Source organism: Balaenoptera borealis (assembly GCF_965194805.1).
Source record: "Balaenoptera borealis genome assembly, chromosome: 11".
Taxonomy (NCBI): domain Eukaryota; kingdom Metazoa; phylum Chordata; class Mammalia; order Artiodactyla; family Balaenopteridae; genus Balaenoptera; species Balaenoptera borealis.
In genome coordinates this window covers 104,170,954-104,190,280 of record NC_138868.1, presented here as the reverse complement: position 1 = coordinate 104,190,280, position 19,327 = coordinate 104,170,954, and the positions used below count along the sequence as shown (strand labels likewise).

Genomic DNA, 19,327 nt, shown 5'->3' with positions numbered 1-19,327 from the left:
ACCAGATTTAATTTAGGACAAGTTCACTTTAATTTCCCTCAATAAAAATGCATCTCCATACCTTGTACCTTTTCTAAACAAACAAAAAATAAAGCACATTCAACTTTCCTTGCATACAGAGTTGCTTCCCTTATTATTTGTAGTACCTAAAAGTTACACATGTTAGAATTCTTGACCCTTAGAAAACTTAGTTCCTAATGAAAACTAAATAAGCAATTATGAACTGTCTGTTAGAACAGCATCTTTAGATTGGCAAATTTATGAATACATTTTATAATTTCTAGAAACACATGCTTTCTTATAGTTTTTCAGTGTGGCATGAAACATGTAGAAACCAATAGATCCAAATATTTTCAGTTCCTCTGTAAAAGGAAATCATAAGTGGGTAAATCTATTTTCAGTAATTAATGTTTCAGTATTTTATCTTATTTAGAATTGATCTAGATATTCAGTGAATTTTTATCATTTAACTTAACTTAGCAAACTCTAAGTATGTAAGTTACCAAAAACATTTGGGAAACTATGTAAGTACACGTACCATAAAACATAATTATTGTGGGAAAAAGTTCACCTAAAAACTCTTATCCCATTTACACCTATCTAAATCACTTGCTCCCAACAATTATGTTTAGATTACCCATGACAAATTCATGAGACAAAGTCAACCATCACCCCAAGCTATTTTTCTTGCTGACAATTTTTGTAACTGATAATGTGAACTTATTTTACTAAAAAGCAAGGTAAAATCAAAGCATTATATTCAATATTGATAACTCAAGACATGTTCACATCTTCAACTAGCTTTTATTTACCAAGGATTGTCCCAGATCATGTAAACTTGAAAAACATTTGGGTTAAGTTTCTATACTTCTGAGAGTATACTTAATTTATGTAGCACTTGTTTCTTTTTAAGTCAATTAAATGGAGTTCTTTACAAATTAATTTTAGCAATACCATTCAGAGGTAGAAAATACAACACATCTACAATAGAGAGAGATAGGGAGATAGATATAGACACATAAAGATGTAGACAGATACAGAAACCTTATAGTTTTCATTTTTAAAATTTAGCCATGAGATGGTTATAATAATATAAAACTCACTAGTTTATAAAACAACAGTATGAATAAGTTAGGTTTACCTGACTAGATTTGGGGCATGGTAGTTTATAGCAGTTTGTATTTTTTAAAAGCCTCTCCCCTCCACCCCTCTTCTTCTCTGATGAGTATGGGTTGTATTTTAGTTGTTTCCTGGGGTGTTTACATTTTAAAGACATGGTGAGATTTACATTTCAAAGGACAGAAAAAGAATGAAAGTTTTCTCCCAGGAGTTTTGAGGTATATTTCTCTATTATCAGAAGTTTAGGATAATTACTATTTAAATTTTTCCTTCATTTTAGAACAATTCTGTTCCAATGTCCTGATATTTCATAATATCTACAAGCATTTTGAGATGAATAGGGGCGGTTTGGGGGATAGTAACTTTTTCTAGAGCTACATTTCTGATTTTGCAAAGAATTGTAAGATAAGGACAGTTACTTTTCATTTCTCAAATAATTGGGTTGCAGCCTAAATGATATCAAGGGGCTGATCCTCCCATCCAACTACATTATCTTCAATTTATTTCTTTATGTCAGGGAGACTGTCAACTAAGATGGAATTCAAAAGTTTTATATGTTCTGGATTTAGAGCTGTTTGTCTGGAATGTTTTAGTAAATCATTTCACAAAGACTTGAAGGCAGTGTGCCTTTTGTTAAGTCTGTATAAAGCATTTTAACAAAGGCATTCTTTCTGAGTTCACAATTCAAACTTGAGCCAATTCACCTTAGGGGAAAAAAGCCTCAACTATTGCTTCTGTCAGGCCCTGAGTATTAGCCTTCAGCTGATCATTTGTAGGCAGGCCTAGAAGAAATTCTGGTCATCTGTATCCTCTGTGTGGTGTGGGCTTTCCTCAGGAAGCTGTCTTGCTTGTCTGTTAACTACAGTGTAATCATGAGTAGGAAGAACACCCAGTAGCAGCTAATCAAGGTCCCTGTGATCAAGGTTGTGAATGGCCACTGATCTTTCTAGGTTTCTCTCTGAATTTGGTAGGATCTTCTGAAAGTGGAGGTAAAGGGGCATTAAAATTTTAAAAATCTGCTGCTGTCCAGGGGACATGAATTCTTTGGGTAGGAAGGCCTTAAGTTGGAAGAGCCTGCTTACACAGCCCTGGAAAGTGGAGGAGTTATAGGGACAACAAAGTAAGCCCTACCGCCCATCTTGGGTGCTTCTGCTAAATTAAATTCCTGAATTTTAGTATTTACATGAGTAACCTGTATACCCCAGGCCTGGAGGTTAGGCCAGAGCACTCTCATAAATCTTGTAAAGAAAGGGAAGTCAAAATAGGCAGCTGGGTGTTTGTTTGAGGGATTTTCTGTGGAAGAAGGGGGAATTTGGGAGTTAAGGGATTTTGCTGAGGTAATGGGGCTGGACTTCAAGAAGAGGAATTTAGTTTTTGGTTCTAAGTCTAATTTCTTTTCCTTCATCTTATTAAGGGAGTCTCTAAGGCTAGCCAATATATTCCTTTGTGTCTTTTAAAAATTTGGTCTTTCCATAGGTACCAAATAAGAAAAGTTTTTAGAATGAGAGCTAAAAAAATATTATTTTATTCCAATATAGCCAATTCAAAGTATCCATGGGAATTCCCTGGTGGTCCAGCAGTTAGGACTCAGCGCTTTCACTGCCAGGGCCCACATTCGATCCTGTTGGGGAACCAAGATCCTGCAAGATGTGTGGCGCAGCCAAAAAAGTAGAACACAAAGCATCTATGATCTGGCCATTGACAAGTAGGATCTTACATTAATCTCAATAGTGACTCAAACCAATAAGCCATTTTTATGGCTTAAACAAAGATGCAAAAGGTGTCACAAAGGAGGTAAGATGCAGCAATTGTCCCAGAGGAGGGTACAAATAGATCCCACATACCACAACTAAGAGTTCGCATGCCGCAACTAAAGATCCTGCAACTAAAAAAGATCCCGCATGCCACAATGAAGATCAAAGATCCCGCATGCTGTAACTAAGACCTGGCGCAGCCAAATAAATAAATAAATATTTTGAAAAGTAAATCAAATAAAAAATAAAGACTGTTTCAAGAGACAAAGAAGGACACTACATAATGATCAAGGGATCAATCCAAGAAATTGATATAACAATTGTGAATATATATGCACCCAACACAGGAGCACCTAAATACATAAGGCAAATATTAACAAACATAAAAGGAGAAATTGACAGTAACACAATAACAGTAGTGTAATTTATCACCCCCTCTACATCAATGGACAGATCATACAGAAAATCAATAAGGAAACAACACATTAGAGGAGATGAACTTAATTGATATATATAGAGCATTCCATCTGAAAGCAGAATACACATTCTTTTCAAGTGCACATGGAATAACCTCCAGGATAGAGCACATGCTAGGCCACAAAACAAGCCTCAGTAAATTTAAGAAAACTGAAATGATATCAAGCATCTTTTCTCACCACAACACTGTGAGGTTAGAAATAAACTACAAGGAAAAAAACCCACAAACGTGGGGGCTAAACAATATGTTATATATCACTGAGGAAATCAAAGAAGAAATCAAAAACTAACTAGGGACAAATGAAAATCAAAACATCACAATCCAAAATCTATGGGATGCAGCAAAAGCAGTTCTAAGAGGGAAGATTATAGTCATACAGCTTACCTCAGGAAACAAAAATCACAAACAACCCAACCTTACACCTAAAGGAACTAGAAAAAGAAGAACAAACAAAACCCAAAGTTAGTGGAAGAAAAGAAATCATAACTAACACAGCAGAAATAAATGGCTTTTACAAATGGAAAATATCAAACAAAAGCTGGTTCTTTGAAAAGGTAAACAAAATTGATAAACTTTTAGCCAGACTCATAAAGCAAAGGGAGAAGGCCCAAATCAATAAAATCAGAAATTATAAAGGAGAAGTTAAAACCAACACCATGGAAATGCAAATGATCATAATGGACTACTACGAACAACCATATGCCAATAAAATGGACAACTTAGAAGAAATGAACAAATTTTTAGAAAAGTACAATTTCCCAATAATGAACCAGGAAGAAATAGAAAATATGAACAGACCAATTACCAGTAATGAAATTGAATCAGTAATTTAAAAACTCCCAACAAACAAAAGTCCAGGACCAGATGCCTTCGCGGCTGAATTCTACCAAACATTTAGAGAAGAGTTAACACATATCCTTCTCAAACTATTCCAAGAACTGCAGAGGAAGAAATACTTCCAAATTTGTTCTATGAGGCCACCATCACCCTGATACCAAAACCAGACAAAAATATCACACACACACACAAAAAGGAAATTACAGGCCAATATCTCTGATGAACATAGATGCAAATATCCTCCATGAGATAGCAAACCAATCCCAACAATACACTAAAAGAATCATACACCATGATCAAGTGGGGTTTATCTGAGGAATGTAAGGATTTTTCAATATCTGCAAATTAATCAATGTGATACACCACATTCAAAAATTGAAAAATAAAAACCATATGATCATATCAATAGATACAGAAAAAGCTTTTGACAAAATCCTACATCTATTTACAATAAAAACTCTCCAGAAAGTGGGTATAGAGGGAACATACCTCACCATAATGAAGGCTATGTATGAAAAGCCCACAACTAACATAATACTCAATGACAAAAAGATGAAAGCATTTCCTCTAAGATCAGGAACAAGACAAAGATGTCCACTCTCACCTTTTATTCAATACATATTAGAATCCTAGTCACATAAATCATACCAGAAACGGTAATAAAGGGTATCCAAGTTGGTGAGGATGTAGAAAAACTGTCACAGTTTCTAGATGACATGATATCATGCACAGAAAATTCTAAAGAAGACACAAAACTCTACTAGAACTCCTTAATGAATTTGGTAAAGTTTCAGGATACAAAATTAATATACAAATTAATTAAAATCTGTTGTATTTCTGTACACTAACAATGAACTATCACAAAGAGAAATTAAGGAAATAATCCCATTTACTATCACATCAAAAAGAATAAAATACCTAGGGATACATCTACCCAAGGATGTAAAAGACCTGTAGTCAGAGCACTGTAAGACACTAACAAAAGAAGTTGAAGACAACACAAACAGATGGAGAGATATACTGTGTTCTCGAATTTGAAGAATCAATATTGTCAAAATGACTGTACCACCTAAGGCAATCTACAGATTCAATGCAATCCCCATCAAATTACCAATGACATTTTTCACAGAACTAAAACAATTTTAAAATTTGTATGGAAACACAAAAGACCCCAATTAGCTAAAACAGTCTTGATAAAGAAGAACAGAGTTGAAGAATCACAGTTCCAGACTTCAGACTACAAAACTACAGTAATCAAAACAGTATGGTACTGGCTCAAAAAACAGACCCATATATCAATGAAACAGGATAGAGAGCTCAGAAATAAACCCACACACTTATGGTCAATTAATCTATGACAAAGGAAACAAGAATAAACAATGGAGAAAAGCAGTCTCTTCAATAAGTGGTGTTGAGAAAATTGGAGAGCTGCATGTAAATGATGTAATTAGAACATTCTCCAACACCACATACAAAAATAAACTAAAAATGGATTAAAGACCTAAATGTAAGACCAGAAACCATAAAACTCTTATAAGAGAACATAGGCAGAACAATCATTGACATAAATTGTAGCAATATTTTTGGATCTGTCTCTTCAAGGAGGGGAAATAAAAGCAAAAAGAAACAAATGGAACTAATTGAAAGTTTTTGTATGGCAAATGAAACCATTGACAAAACAATAATAAAAGCTACTGAATTATGGAAAAGTTTTCAAATGATATGACAATTAAGGGGTTAAAATTCAACATATATAAACAGCTCATATGTCAACATTTTTTTTTAAATCACCTAATGTTATTTTATACATAACTTTTTTTTTTTTTAATTTATTTATGGCTGTGTTGGGTCTTCGTTTCAGTGCGAGGGCTTTCTCTAGTTGAGGCAAGTGGGGGCCACTCTTCATCGCGGTGCGCAGGCCTCTCATTATCGCGGCCTCTCTTGTTGCGGAGCACAGGCTCCAGACGCGCAGGCTCAGTAGTTGTGGCTCACGGGCCTAGTTGATCCGTGGCATGTGGGATCTTCCCAGACCAGGGCTCGAACCCGTGTCCCCTGCATTGGCAGGCAGATTCTCAACCACTGCGCCACCAGGGAAGCCCCAACATTTTTTTTTTTAAAGTTTAAAAAATGGGCAGAAGAACTGAATAGATATTTTTCGAAAGAGGAAATTCAGATGGCCAATAGGCACATGAAAAGATACTCAATATCACTAATCACCAGGGAAATGGAAATCAAAATCACAATGAGATATCATCTCACACCTGTCAGAATGGCTATCATCAAAAAGAATACAAATAACATTTTTTTCTGGTTCAAGATGGTGGAGTAGAAGGATGTGTGCTCACTCCCTCTTGCAAGAGCACCACAATCACAGCTAACTGCTGAACAATCATCGACAGAAAGGCACTGGAATTAACCAAAAAAGATACCCCACATCCAAAGACAAAGGAGAAGCCACAATGAGACGGTAGGAGGGGTGCAATCATAATAAAATCAATTCCCATAACTGCTGGGTGGGGGACTCACAAACGAGAACACTTATACCACAGAAGTCCACCCACTGGAGTGAAGGTTCTGAGCTTCACATCAGGCTTCCCAACCTGGGGTCCGGCAATGGGAGGAGGAATTCCTAGAGAATCAGACTTTGAAAGCTACTGGGATTTGATTGCAGGACTTTGACAAGACTGGGGGAAAGAGAGACTGCACTCTTGGAGGGCACACACAAAGTAGTGTGCGCATTGGGACCCAGGGAAAGGAGCAGTGACCCCATAGGAGACTGAACTAGACATACCTGCTAGTGTTCAGGGTCTCCTGAAGAGGCAGGAGTGGCTGTGGCTCACCATGAGGACAAGGACACTGGCGGCAGAAGTTCTGGGAAGTACTCCTGGGTGTGAGCCCTCCCAGAGTCTGCCAGTAGCCCCACCAAAGAGCTGGGTAGGCTCCAATGTTGGGTCACCTCAGGCTAAACAATCAACAGGGAGGGGACCCAGCCCCACCCAGCAGCAGACAAGTGGATTAAAGTTTTACTGAGATCTGCACACCACCAGTCCCTCCCATCAGAAACCTACACAAGCCTCTTAGATAGCCTCATCCACAGAGGGCAGACAGAAGCAGCAAGAAGAACTACAATCCTATAGCCTGTGGAACAAAAACCAAATTCACAGAAAGATAGACAAGATGAAAAGGCAGAGGGCTATCTACCAGATGAAGGAACAAAGTAAAACCCCAGAAAAACAACTAAATGAAGTGGAGATAGGAAACCTTCCAGAAAAACAATTCAGAATAATGATAGTGAAGATGATCCAGGACATTGGAAAAAGAATGGAGGCAAAGATTGAGAAGATGCAAGAAATGTTTAACAAAGACCTAGAAGAATTAAAGAACAAACACCTAAAAGAATTACAGAACAAACAAACATAGATGAACAATACAATAACTGAAATGAAAAATACACTAGAAGGAAACAATAGCAGAATAACTGAGGCAGAAGAACGGATAAGTGACCTGGAGGACAGAATGGTGGAATTCACTGCCGTGGAACAGAAGAAAGAAAAAAGAATGAAAAGAAATGAAGACAGCCTAAGGGACCTCTGGAACAACATTAAACATAACAACATTCACATTATAGGGGTCCCAGAAGGAGAAGAGAGAGAGAAAGAACCTGAGAAAATATTTGAAGAGATTTTAGTCAAAAACTTCCCTAACATGGGAGATGAAATAGCCACCCAAGTCCAGGAAGTGCAGAGAGTCACAGGAAGGATAAACCCAAGAAGAAACATGCCGAGACACATAGTAATCAAATTGACAAAAATTAAAGACAAAGAAAAATTATTGAAAGTACAAAGGAAAAACGACAAATTAACAGCTGATTTCTCAGCAGAAGCTCTACAAGCCGGAAGGGAGTGGCATGATATACTTAAAGTGATGAAAGGGAAGAACCTACAACCAAGATTACTCTACCTGGCAAGGATCTCATTCAGATAAAATGGAGAAATCAAAAGCTTTACACACAAGCAAAAGCTAAGAGAATTCAGCACAACTAAACCAGCTCCACAACAAATGCTAAAGGAACTTCTCTAAGTGGTAAACACAAGAGAAGACAAGGACCTACAAAAACAAACCCATAACAATTAAGAAAATGGTAACAGGAATGTACATATCGATAATTACCTTAAATGTGAATGCATTAAATGCTCCAACCAAAAGACACAGGCTCGCTGAATGGATACAAAAACAAGACTCGTATATATGCTGTCTACAAGAGACCCACTTCAGACCTACGGACACATACAGACTGAAAGTGAGGGGATGGAAAAAGATATTCCATGCAAATGGAAATCAAAAGAAAGCTGGAGTAGCTATACCCATATCAGATAAACTAGACTTTAACATAAAGAATGTTACAAGAGACAAGGAAGGACAATACATAATGATCAAGGGATCAATCCAAGAAGAAGATACAACAATTATAAATACATATGCACCCAACATAGGAGTGCCTCAATACATAAGGCAAATGCTAACAGCTACAAAAGAGGACATCGACAGTAACACAGTAATAGTGGGGGACTTTAACACCTCACTTACACCATTGGAAAGATCATCCAAACAGAAAATTAATAAGGAAACACAAGCTTTAAATGACAAAATAGACCAGATAGATTTAATTGATATTTATAGGACATTCCATCCAAAAACAGCAGATTATACTTTCTTCTCACGTGCACACGGAACATTCTCCAGAATAGATCACATCTTGGGTCACAAATCAAGCCTCAGTAAATTTAAGAAAATTGAAATCATAGCAAGCATCTTTTCTGACCACAATGCTATGAGATTAGAAATCAATTACATGGAAAAAAAACTTAAAAACACAAACACATGAAAGCTAAACAATACGTTACTAAATAACCAGAGTTTACTGAAGAAATCAAAGAGGAAATCAAAAAATACCTAGAGACAAATGACAATGAAAACACAATGATCCAAGACCTATGGATGCAGCAAAAGCAGTTCTAAAACAGAAGTTTATAGGAATACAGTCCTACCTCAAGATCTCAAATAAACAATCTAAACTTACACCTAAAGGAACTAGAGAAAGGAGAACAAACAAAACCCAAAGTTAGTAGAAGGAAAGAAATCATAAAGATCAGAGCAGAAATAAATGAAATAGAAAAAAAACAATAGCAAATATCAGTAAAACTGAAAGCTGGTTCTTTGAGAAGATAAACAAAATTGATAAACCATTAGCCAGACTCATCAAGAAAAAGAGGGAGAGGACTCAAATCAATAAAATTAGAAATGAAAAAGGAGAAGTTACAACAGACACCGCAGAAATACAAAACGTCATAAGAGACTACTACAAGCAACTCTATTTCAATAAAATGGACAATGGAAAGAAATGGACAAATTCTTAGAAACGTATAACCTTCCAAGACTGAACCAGGAAGAAATACAAAATATGAACAGACCAGTCACAAGTAATGAAATTGAAACTGTGATTAAAAATCTTCCAGCAAACAAAAATCCAGGACCAGATGGCTTCACAAGTGAATTCTATCAAACATTTAGAGAAGAGCTAACACCCATCCTTCTCAAGCTCTTCCAAACAATTGCAGAGGAAGGAACACTCCCAAACTCATTCTACAAGGCCATCATCACCCTGATACCAAAACCAGACAAAGATACTACAAAAAAAGAAAATTACAGACCAATATCACTGATGAATATTGATGCAAAAATCCTCAACAAAATACTAGCAAACAAAATCCAACAATACATTAAAAGGATCATACACTATGATCAAGTGGGATTTATCCAAGGGATGCAAAGATTCTTCAATATACTCAAATCAATCAATGTGATACACCATACTAACAAATTGAAGAAGAAAAACCATATGATCATCTCAGTAGATGCAGAAAAAGCTTTTGACAAAATTCAACACCCATTTATGATAAAAAACTCTCCAGAAAGTGGGCATAGAGGGAACCTACCTCAACATCTTAAAGGCCATTTACTACAGTCCCACAGCAAACATCATTCTCAATGGTGAAAAACTGAAAGCACTTCCTCTAAGATCAGGAACAAGATAAGGATGTCCACTCTCGGCACTATTATTCAACATAGTTTTGGAAGTCCTAGCCACAGCAATCAGAGAAGAAAAAGAAATAAAAGCAATACAAGTTGGAAAAGAAGAAGTAAAACTGTCACTGTTTGCAGATGACATGATACTATATATAGAGAATCCTAAAGATGCCACCAAAAACTACTAGAGCTAGTCAACGAATTTGGTAAAGTTGCAGGATACAAAATTAATGCACAGAAATCTCTTACATTCCTATACACTAACAATGAAAGATCAGAAAGAGAAATTAAGGAAATCTCATTCACCATTGCAACAAGGAGAATAAAATACCTAGGAATAAATCTACCTAACAAGGTAAAAGACCTGTATTCAGAAAACTATAAGACACTGCTGAAAGAAATCAAAGATGACACAAACAGATGGAAAGATATACCATGTTGTTGGGTTGGAATAATCAATATTGTGAAAATGGCTATACTATCCAAAGCAATCTACAGATTCAATGCAATTCCTATCAAATTACCAATGGCATTTTTTACAGAACTAGAACAAAAAAATCTTAAAATTTGTATGGAGACACAAAAGACCCCGAGTAGCCAAAGTGATCTTGAGGGAAAAAAACGGAGCTGGAGGAATCAGACTCCCTGACTTCAGACTATACTACAAAGCTACAGTAATCAAGACAATATGGTACTGGCACAAAACCAGAAATATAGATCAATGGAACAGGATAGAAAGCCCAGGGATAAACCCACGCACCTATGGTCAACTAATCTATGACAAAGGAGGCAAGGATATAAAATGGAGAAAAGACAGTTTCTATAATAAGTGGTGCTGGGAAAACTGGACAGCTAAATGTAAAAGAATGAAATTAGAACACTCCCTATCACCATACACAAAAATAAACTCAAAATGGATTTGAGACCTAAATGTAAGACTGGACACTATAAAACTCTTAGAGGAAAACATAGGAAGAACACTCTTTGACATAAATCACAGCAAGATCTGTTTTGATCCACCTCCTAGAGTAATGGAAATAAAAACAAATATAAACAAATGGGACCTAATGAAACTTCAAAGCTTTTGCACAGCAAAGGAAACCATAAACAAGACGAAAAGACAGCCCTCAGAATAAGAGAAAATATCCTTTGTCTGTTGATTCTGTTGAATTGAATCAACAGACAAAGGATTAATCTCCAAAATATATAAACAGCTCATGCAGCTCAATATTAAAGAAACAAACAACCCAATCCAAAAATGGGCAGAAGACCTAAATAGACATTTCTCCAAGGAAGACATACAGATGGCCAAGAAGCACATGAAAAGTTGCTCAACATCACTAATTATTAGAGAAATGCAAATCAAAACTACAATGAGGTATCACCTCACACCAGTTAGAATGGGTATCATCAGAAAATCTACAAACAGCAAATGCTGGAGAGGGTGTGGAGAAAAGGGAACCCTCTTGCACTGTTGGTGAGAATGTAAATTGATACAGCTACTATGGAGAACAGTATGGAGGTTCCTTCAAAAACTAAAAATAGAATTACCATATGACCCAGCAATCTCACTACTGGGCATATACCCAGAGAAAACCATAATGCAAAAAGACACATGCACCCCAATGTTCATTGCAGCACTATTTACAATAGCCATGTCATGGAAGCAACCTAAATGCCCATCAACAGACAAATGGATAAAGAAGAAGTAGTACATATATACAATGGAATATTAATCAGCCATAAAAAGGAATGAAATTGGGTCATTTGTAGAGACATGGATGGACTTAGAGACTGTCATACAGAGTGAAGTAAATAAGAAAGAGAAAAACAAATATAGTATATTAACGTATATACGTGGAACCTAGAAAAACGGTACAGATGAACTGGTTTGCAGGGCAGAAATAGAGACACAGATGTAGAGAACAAACGTATGGACACCAAAGGGGAAAGTGGCAGGGGTGGTGGTTGTGAGCTGAACTGGGAGATTGGGATTGACATGTGATTGGGATTTACCTGCTGTGTAAAAAATAAATAAAATGCTAAAATTAAAAAAAAAATAACCTAAAAAAAAAACAACCTAAAAAAAAAAAACAAATAACAAATGTTGGTGAGGATATGGGGAAAAGGGAACCCTCATACACTGTTGATGGGAATACAAATTGGTGCAGCCACTGTGGAAAACAGTAAGGAGTTTCCTCAAAAAGCTAAAAATAGAACTACCATAAGACCCAGCTATTCCACTCCTGGATATATATACATACATATATCTGAAGAAAAATAAAACACTAATTCTAAAAGATACATGCACCATAATGTTCATAGCTGCATTATTTACAATTGCCAAGATATGGAAGCAACCTAAGGGTACATCAGCAGATGAATGGGTAAAGAAGATATGGTATAAGTATACAATGGAATACTACTCAGTGATAAAAAAGAATAAAAATTTTCCATTTGCAGCAACATGGACAGACTTGGAGGGTATTATGCTTAGTAAAATAAGTTGGAGAAAGACAAATACTGTATGACATAACTTATATGTGGAATCTAAAAAATACAATGAACTAGTGAATAAAACAGAAGAGACACAGATATAGAGAAGGAACTAGTGGTTACCAGTGGGGAGAGGGAAGGGGGCAGGAGCAATATAGGGGGTTAAGAAGTACAAACTATTATGTATAAAATAAGCTACAAGGATATACTGTACAACATGGGGAATATAGCCAATATTTTATAATAACTATAAATGGAGTATAACCTTTAAAAATTGTGAACCAGTATATTGTACATCTGTAACATATAATATTGTACATCAACTATACTTCAATAAAAAATAAATTTAAAAAAATTTTAAGATAAAAGGATGAAAGGAAATCCTTATTTTTTTTTTTTTTAAATTTATATATGCACATGAACAGGTTTAGGTAAGCCTTGGGTCTCTTGGAGCCAAAGCAATTCCTGAAAGGGATGTGCCACTGAGTTGAGGATTATGTGATGTTTTACAGAGTACCTCACTGCATGAAAATTTTCTTGAGGTTCGTGGGTGATCTAGTGTCAATCTAATCCATTCTATGACCAACTTATTCTAATATGGGAGTCTTTGAGTTAGGAAGTGAGCACTTTAAAGTGCTTTTAAGTGCTCAACCCATGCTCACCAATTTTGTAGCTTCCAAGATGTCCCTTATTAAAAGCCTTTACCTCAACCACATTAACCCACAGTAAAGTTTGTCTAGACAGATGCCAATCTGGTGAGAACCATGAACTCAGCAGTCTGCGAGGCCTGCTCAAACAGCAGTCTTATAGGGTCTATGCCTGCATTCTAACCTGTGGTTTTCCTCCTTATGACAAATGATACAACAGAGACAAAGAAAAACAGTGATCATCTTTGGGAGGAAAAAGATCAATAAAACCCAAGAGTAACAAATCTTTACCAAACTCACTATACCCAAGGAACTATTTCCACAAATATTTTCTCCTGTTAATCTAAATTTAGGAAAGAGAAGTAAGAAAAAGGACTCTCACCACCCTTGCTCCCACTGGACTTTTCAGGCAGAGATCTGGGAGACTGATATGGTAAGAATTTACTCCTTGTGCTGGCTTTTTTGTCAGAGGTCCCAGGATCTCTCAGCTGCAGCAGCCTCAAAGGGAGCAGTGTCCAGCCAGTGAAGTTAATCCCGTCAAGGTCACTAAATGTATGGGGGGAGGGGAGGAGTTCCTCTACCCTTCTAACTTCTTTTGGCTGATCTATTAATTAAATAAACATAAGACAGATTAACACGAGAAAAACAAATTTGATTTTATATGTACAGAGCCTCACATAGACATAAGAGGTTCCAATACTCCCAGCCAATTGAGGCCTATATGCCGTCATGAGCTAAAGAGAAGGGATAACAATCTGGAGCTTCAAAGGGAAGGAAGACAATTCTCAGGAAGAGGGGAAGAACAAATGTTTGGTAGACAAATGTTTTTTATGACAATCAGGGACAACAGCACACAGAGAGGCATCTGAACAAATAGGCCCTGCCAAACTCACCCCAGCCCACCACCTACCCATGCTCTTTGTAGCTATCTCCGGTGATAGGTGCCTTCCTGAGCCAGGCCCTCTATCTAAATTCTTTTAGGTGGTTAAGGGGGAGTTTAAAAGCTCTTCCTAAGTCTTTTGGGCCTTGATTGTCTTCAGTTCAAAATAATCTGTATGCCAGAGTGGCACATTTTGGGGTGTTGTATTCTCCTCCCTTTCACAGACCTCTCTTACCCAGTGAGAATCTGTGATGGTCTTTCCCTGCATCCCACAGCCATGGTTTTGCCATGTTTTACCTTCTGTAGTCTGTTATGACAGCAGTCAATGTTTGTTTTCTTTTTCCAAAGAATCAGACTTTGATGGTCAGCCCGCAATCCCTGGGGGATTGCGGAAGGGGGAAGTGGGGGTGATAAACACTATGAACTGGGAGCTGGGAGGGTCCTCTGTTCTGGATTCTTTGTAGAGAGAAGCAGGAAGAAGCTCCAAGGGACTGAATCCCTCAGGGCTGAGGTAAGCGGCAGGGCCCACCCCCCTCCTTCGACATGAGCTCCTCAGGAACCACACAATTGGAGAATAGAAGAATCATCTGAGTAAAAGAAAACCATTTCTTCTTCGTTTGTTTATGAAGGCCAGGATATGGCCCCAAATAGGCCTCTAGAAAGGCCAAAACTTTTTTTTAAAGGTCCAATTCCAACTTAAGGACAGGTTGATTAAATGGGTGGTAGTGGTAGGTATGAGTAGACATACAGTCTAGCTCACTTATGCAGAGCACAGAGGAAAGAGGTAGCCTCCATAAAAGCAGATTAAAGTATAAAATATAGGAGTGGATTAGCTAAGCTGTTAACAAGTATTAAAAAACAAGTGAGAACTTGAGTGTCATTTTGAAATGAATGAGGGCCTCAGACCCAAGTATATTTTGCACTTAGTTGTGTGCAAGGAAAATCAAAATGGAATTGGTATTGCTAAGAGGGCTCTCCAAAATGGAGCCTGGAGGGCACTGAGGAAGCGTGACTTTTGCACGTCTCAGCCTGGGTGGAATCTGACTCTGTGACCATTTATTGTTCTGACAAAGGCATCCAGAACATCAGTATACTTATGGACACTTCATCTGAAACAACTTGTGACAGCCATCCCTCAGGGACAAGTATTTCCTTCCTGTGTCAAAGCATAGCCTCGTGGCTTTTGCCTTTGTAAGCCACTGAGTCTTTTTCTTCCCTGGAACACTCTTTCAGTTTTACCTGAATCTATGTCTCCTGAATTGCAATTCTTAAGACCCCAAATAAACTCTTTTCTTATTTGCAGCCTTCTGCCTTTGTTGTTGTTATTGTTGACAGTTGCGACCTCTATTCCAGAGATGTCTAGCCAGTGCTAATGAGAAAGATTGGGGGCAGAGCAAGAGAGAGCACAGAGCCTCACCCGTTACCCCACAGCCTTGTAGACTTGCAAAACCTCATCAGCAGCTTCTGAAAGCAGTAAGCCTCACTTACTTTCCTTGGGCACTTTTTGCTCTGAAGCAAATGTCTTAAATTACTGAAGGAGGGACAGAAAACCCTATTGATTTAAGGGCACAGAGGAATTCATATTGTGGCTGGAATAAGAATAGGAAAAAAACAAAAAACCTTTACATCTTTGAGATGGTCAAAAACTATCACCGAAGACTAACCACAGAACAAGGCACAAAGCATGGGCAGGAATATACTAAAAATGCCCTGCCTCTGAGGCCCAGGCATAAGAAGATAGCCTAAGATTGCAGCTGAACCAGGGTAACACAGAATTCTTAGGTTGTAAGCACAAGCTTAGCACCAAATAACAAGCAGCAGCATTATAATGCTGAGAGAGGAGTGATGGGGAGCAGAATATACCACCCCAAAATATGCCTTTTTAGCATAAGGATTATTTTAGGGTGGTTATTTTTAAGAAACAGCAGGCAAAGGAGAAGCTCAGAAAACTGAATTAAAGTTACACTTTTGTAAGAGACATTTACATTTATAAGGGAAACCTCCATTTGTAAGGGCGTCTCCCCCCCTGTACCAGGAAGAGGAGGGTGACTAAATCTCTAACAACTCTTGTCAATGGAGAAGGCAATGACTTAAATCTGCATAACAACCTTACCCTTGTTTACTGTGCTTTTTCCTGGTAACATCCCGTAACTCATTTTCCCCCACCCCCAAATATTCTTTTGTCTTTAGCTGGAGATGGTATTTACATGGAGATGGTGGTGACTTGAGTCACTTTGGGGAACTACTCAGTTTTCCTGGGTATCTCTCATGTATATAGGAGGTATGCATGCTATTAAACTTCTGTTTGCTTTTCTCCTGTTAATGTGTCTTTTATTACAGGAGGGTCTTAGCCAAGAACCTAGAAGGTAAAAGGAAAATTATTTTTCCTCCTCACAGGAGTATAAGCTTGGAGAGGGACCTCATCTGTTGTGCAGGAATGCAAGGAAGTGTAAACGCTGAGTGGGGAGCATGAACACAAAGAAAAACACTCCAGCATCCCTGACACCCGCCTAAGCATGAGAATACAGCAACCCTTCACTGGAGGAATTTGAAGCCTGTGGCACATAGAAAGTAATGGTAGCAACAATAAAAAGTAACCTGTCACAATTCCTGACTAGACGGACTCAAAAAAAGAAGCATGTCCATTTCCAGGTTTCAGTACTATTTATCTCATTCTCTACTCACACTAAAATGTCAAGCATTTGATAAAGAGTTACAAAAACAAAAAAGGAAAACACCCCACTGTCAAGAAATAAAATAATCATCATTACTGATCAATGATGGCCTAGATATTGAAACCATTAACCAGGGACATTAAAATAATTATAGTTAATATGTTAAATGAGTGAGTGGAAAAGTTAGACAACATGCATGAATAGATGAAGAATTTGAAAGGAGAAATAAAATCTAAGTCAAATGGAGATGCTAGAAAAAAAATTACACAATATCAGAGGTAAAGAATTACTGTGATGTGCTCAGGGACTTCACTGGTGGTCCAGTGGTTAAGAATCTGCCTTCCAATGCAGGGGACGTGGGTTCAGCCCCTGGTTGGGGAACTAAGATTCCACATGCTGTGGGGCAATTAAGCCCGCATGCCACAACTAGAGAGCCCACATACCACAAGTAGAGAACCCACGTGACACAACTAGAGAAGCCTGCATGCCACAACGAAGAGCCCGCATGCTGCAACTAAGACCTGATGCAGCCAAAAATATAAATAAATAAATATTTTTTTAAAAATTAATGATGGGCTCATAGACTTCAATACAGCTGAGGAAATAATCAGTAAACTTGAAGATTGGGAAAGAGAAATTATTCAGATTGATGAATGAAGAGACATCATCTTCATCATCATCATCTTAAGAAGAAGAAGAAGGAGGAGGAGAAGTAGAAGTAGTAGTAGTTAAGTTTTATTTGTGTTAGTTTTATTTGGGACAAAATGAGGACTATAGCCCAGGAGACAGCATTTCAGATACCCCTGAGAAACTGCTCCAAAGAAGAAGGGGAGAGGTCAGAATATATGTGATTTTGGTGAAGGGAGAGTACATGCAATCAAGTGCATATTTTTTTGCATAAGGTTGCTGCTAGTCATGAGGAGCAGATGTCACCATGAAGGATTTTAGTGCTTTTCTAGATACGAGGAGATGCAGGAATTGGGCTCATAAAATCTTCTCATGAAAATATCTATCTGAAGACCTGTTCTGCCAGTTTTTCCCAGAGCACAGAGTGCCTCATTCCTGATCTCCACCCTGAAATCCTTTCAGGAGATATTGAAGGTCAGCAGCTGCAGCAGCAGCTCATAATTTAATCTGTGTAGAGGTAGATGTCAAGTTCCAATTTGTAGTTGGCACCCAAAAGGAGAAGAAAGAGAAAATGAGACAGAATATGTACTTAAAGACATAATAGCTGGGACTTCTCTGGTGGCGCAGTGGTAAAGAATCTGCCTGCCAATGCAGGGGACATGCGTTCGAGCCCTGGTCCGGGAAAATCCCACATGCCACAGAGCAACTAAGCCCATGCACCACAACCACTGAGCCCGCACTCTAGAGCCCGAAAGCCACAACTACTGAGCCCGTGTGCCACAACTACTGAAGCCCACATGCCTACAGCCCATGCTCCACAACAAAGAGAAGCCACCACAATGAGAAGCACGTGCACCACAACGAAGAGTAGCCCCCGCTCTCCGCAACTACAGAAAGCCTGTGTGCAGCAATGAAGACCCAATGCAGCCAAAAATAAATTACTTAATTAATTAATTTTAAAAAAGACATAATAGCCAAGATTTTCCCAAAATAATAATAAAAAAAAACCCATCAAAACACAGATCCAAGAAGCTGAAAGAATCTCAAACAGAATGAATACCAAAAACACCACTACCTTCATCATCTTAAATTTTAACTGTTTAAAACCAAAGATGGGGCTTCCCTGGTGGCACAGTGGTTGAGAATCTGCCTGCCAATGCAGGGGACACGGGTTCGAGCCCTGGTCTGGGAAGATCCCACATGCCGCGGAGCAACTGGGCCCGTGAGCCACAGTTACTGAGCCTGCGCGTCTGGAGCCTGTGCTCCGCAACAAGAGAGGCCGCGATAGTGAGAGGCCCGCGCACTGCAATGAAGGGTGGCCCCCGCTTGCCACAACTAGAGAAAGCCCTCGCAGAGAAACGAAGACCCAACACAGCCATAAATAAAATAAATAATAATTTAAAAAAAAAAAAAAAAAAGATCATGCTACCTATCATGTTACTATCTTTGTTCATCTTTGGTGATCATATACATATAGTCCCAATATTCATGGAGCCTATAATCTAATGGGGAGATAGATAATAAACAAATGAGAAAATTATAAAAAAAAAAAAAAAAAACCAAAGATAAAGAGCAAATCTTGACATCGAGAGAAAAAGACACTTTTCAAGTATTTTAATTCTTACTTATTTTAAGGAAAGTTGTGATAAATTAAAGATTTATACCAAAAGACCAAGGATAACCACTAAAAATATTCCAGAAAAGGGGCATAACTAATAAGCCAATAA

General features: G+C 37.8%; 1 long non-coding RNA gene across 1 annotated transcript in view; it reads left to right on the top strand.

Moving 5' to 3' along the window:
* Nucleotides 1–19,119, top strand: part of LOC309605331 — a 76,021-nt gene extending 56,902 nt beyond the window's left edge. The window contains exon 3 of the long non-coding RNA XR_014231343.1: nucleotides 16,696–19,119. This is a non-coding gene — a long non-coding RNA (uncharacterized lncRNA). The remainder of the gene's footprint in view (nucleotides 1–16,695) is intronic.
* The last annotated feature ends 208 nt before the right edge of the window (nucleotides 19,120–19,327 follow it).